The sequence below is a fragment of the Rhinolophus ferrumequinum genome, chromosome 7, assembly GCF_004115265.2.
Source record: "Rhinolophus ferrumequinum isolate MPI-CBG mRhiFer1 chromosome 7, mRhiFer1_v1.p, whole genome shotgun sequence".
NCBI classification, from domain to species: domain Eukaryota; kingdom Metazoa; phylum Chordata; class Mammalia; order Chiroptera; family Rhinolophidae; genus Rhinolophus; species Rhinolophus ferrumequinum.
Window position 1 is genome coordinate 44,052,773 of NC_046290.1, and position 3,638 is coordinate 44,056,410.

A 3,638-nucleotide genomic window follows, 5' to 3' on the forward strand; every position below is an offset into this window, starting at 1 on the left:
ACTGTATGATTTTACTTATATGTGGAATGTAAAAAAAACCACAACAAATAAACAAAAAACCCTACTAAACTCATAGTAAGAGAGATCAGACTCGTGGTTACCAAATGTGGACAGTCGGGAGAGTGGGAATCGGAAGAAGGTGGTCAAAAGGTGCAACTTGGGGTTTTAAAATAAACAAGTACTGGGGATGTAATGCAGAACATGATGACTAGAGTTAACACTGCTGAATGATATGTATGAAGTTGTTAATAAAGTAAATCCTCAGAGTTTGCATCACAAGGAAAAACAAGTTTTTTTGCATTCTTTTTATTGTATCTATGTTAATGATAAGTGGTAACTAAGCTGATTGCGGTAATCATTTCACAATATATGCAAATCAGACCATTATAATCTATGCCTTAAACTTATATAGTGATGTATGTCAATTATATCTCAATAAAACATGGGGTGGGTGTGCGGAAGAACGGCTATTAGAGAAAAGCCAAGGGATAAATGCTGGGGAGGATGTGGAGAAAAGAACTCTTGTGCACTGTTGGTGGGAATGTATATTGGTAGAACCACTATGGAAAACAGTATGGAGAGTTCCTCAAAAAATTAAAAATGGAACTACCATACCATCCAGGAAATTCACTTCTGGGAATATATCCAAAGGAAACAAAAACACTATGTCAAAGAAATATCTGCAACCCCATGTTCACAGCAGACTTATCTGCAACAGCCAAGACATGAAACAACCATTGACGAATGAATGGATAAAGAAAATGTGATACACACACACACACACACACACACACACACACACACTACAACAAAATACTATTCAGCCATAAAAAAGAAGGAAATCCTGCATTTGCAACAAGATGGATGAAATTTGAGGGCATTATCCTAAGTGAAATAAGTCAGACAGAGAAAGATAAATCCTGTATAATCTCATATGTGGGAATCTAAAAAACAAAACTCATAGAAAAAGAGATAAGATTTGTGGTTACCAGAGGTGGGGAAGCAGATGGAATGAAGGTGGTCGAAAGTATAAACTTCCGGTATTAACATGAATAAGTATTGGGAATGTCATACACAACATAATGACCACTGTTAACACTGTATAGTCTACTCAGAAGTTGTTAGAGTAAATCCTAAGAGTCCTCATTACAAGGAAAAAAACGTTTTTTTCTTTCTGCATCTATATGAGGTGATGAATAGTAACTAACTATGGTAATCGTTTCATAATATATACAAATCAAATCATTATGCTGTACACCTTAAACTTATACAGTGCTATATGTCAATTATATCTCAATAAAACTTAAAAAAATAAAGAATCTTGTGATATCTTGTGTAATAGATATACTGATGATTCACCATCTAAACTTCAGATAATCTTTTCAAAAGATAGCACTTGGTTATCTCCAGCTTGGTACTGAGGTCATAAATCAGCTCAACAGTAAACTCTGAGATGCTTTTGGAACAAAAAAAAAAGATAAATGAGTAACCACCAACATGCTTATCTGCTTTTGCTTTCCAGGAGGAAATTCAGAAATGCCTTGCTTTCTGTAGCATTCAATCACAACTGTCTGAAGCATGACCTCAGGCTTACCTTGTTGTTAAATAAAAATTCTAAAGCTATACCTTGCTTGACACATGTAAAGTTTTGGCCTATGCTACAAGAACAAGACTGTCAACTTTCACCTACTACTTCTCATCCCATTAACAACAAAGTTACAGGATAACGCCATTCATCACCAAGACTGCTCATTAGAATTATGGTTTTGACTGGAAAATACACCATAGATTCTATGACTAACCTACTGGAATCAATTTATTTATGGAGCTCTCATTTCAGAGCTCAATGATTTCTAGTCCAAGTCTTCATAAACCAAGATATATGGATACTTCATCACAATGGAGAAAATGTGCTGGTCACTTGATTTCCTATTTACTGTCATTGTAAGAGAGGCCCCGTGCCCCATGGTCCAACAATAAAGACCTCAGCCTATTGGTGAGGGCAAAGTCTTAAACAACTGCCATCTATCCTAAGAGAGATAGTAGAGAGAATTAAACTGTGAGCCTCAAGAGGCCAGAAGGGAAGGAGTTGGGTAAAGGTTCAGAAATGAGATATCTTAAATGTTCCCTAGTTTAGAAAAACCAGCCCTACTCCTGGTTGCTTCTTGTTAATCAGCTTGAGCTGCCATCACAAAATACCATAGACTGGGTAGTTTATAACAACAGAAATAGAGGAATGTATTTCTTACCATTCTTGAGGCTGGAAATCCAGATGGTGGTGCTGACAAGGTAGGCTTCTTCTTCCTGAGGCTTCCCTCTTGGCTCGTAGGCTGTGTTTTCTGCGGTGTGCTCATGGACCCCCATCTTGTGTGTGTGTGTGGAGTGTGGCAGCACTCAGGTGTCTCTTCTTATAAGGGCACTAATTCCATCACAAGTCCCACCCTCGTTACTTCATCTAACCCTAATCACCACCCAAAGGCTTCATCTCTAAATACCATCCCACTGGGGTTTAGGGCTTCAGCTTATGAATTGGGGTGGAGGGGACAAACATTTAGCCCATAACACTCCTCCCCAGGCTTCATGAAAGCTAGTAGTGTTGAGGCATTGCAACTTTTTAATACAATCACTTTTCTAAAGGAGGTTTTTACTGCTTGTTTTTCGTTTTTAAGTACTGTGATATTCATTAGTCCAATACAAGTTCTCCTCCAAAACTGAATGTCCCCATCTGTGGTTCCTATACCGCACGTGGTTCCTATAGCAGACCTCATACCCTCGGCTCCAGGCAGGCAGGTGTCCTCCCTATGAATGGACAGATGCTCTCTCCCCCCCAACCCTGCCCCCCCATGCATGGACAGATGTCACAGACTCATTTGGCTCTGACTTGGCATCAAATGTCAACTGCATGCAGTTACACCTTTTCTTTTTATTCTGGGTTAGAAATTCTCAGCCTTGGCTGTACATTAGAATCACCTGGGTAGCAACTGAATAGAAAACCTGACCTATGGAATTGGAAGTCCTGGGGGTGAGGATTAAATGAGAAATTGTTGTGGAATGCACCTGGAACATGGCTGGCATGTAATAAATGGAAGCCAATAATTATGGTTGTTGGTAAGGCTTCCCCATAAGATTAGCTTCTCAAGAAACTATAATCCAACACACTAAAATCACTGGTTCCTGAATGTTTGGCTGTTCCATTATGTAATGATTCTGAAAAAGAATTTGTGTAACATTTTGTTAAATGCAGTATGACAAGATTTTTTTTAAAAAACCAACAAAACAAATAGTGAAGGAGGAGGGGAAGAGAGAAATTATTGAAAATAACATCAAATCATTTTAAGGAAAGTTCCAATAATTGAAGGAAAACGGAGCTTCCTAACAGCCAGGCAAAAAAAAGGACCACACAATGGTTTCACAGTCCGAATGCTCCAAGAGGAGGAACTTGTAAGTTCACTGTGAGATAAACATTTCCTTCGCCCTGGTGCTCGAATGTGTCAAAAGGGTCTTTGTAAATGATAGTGCCTCTCACACTATGTTCTTGATTTTAAACAATTGTTTCAGAGACATTCATTCCCACATAGTGCTTTCCTGTGTGAGAAGCTGAAAGTTGTTCTAGAAAGGAGGTTCTGTGGCTTGCTCTA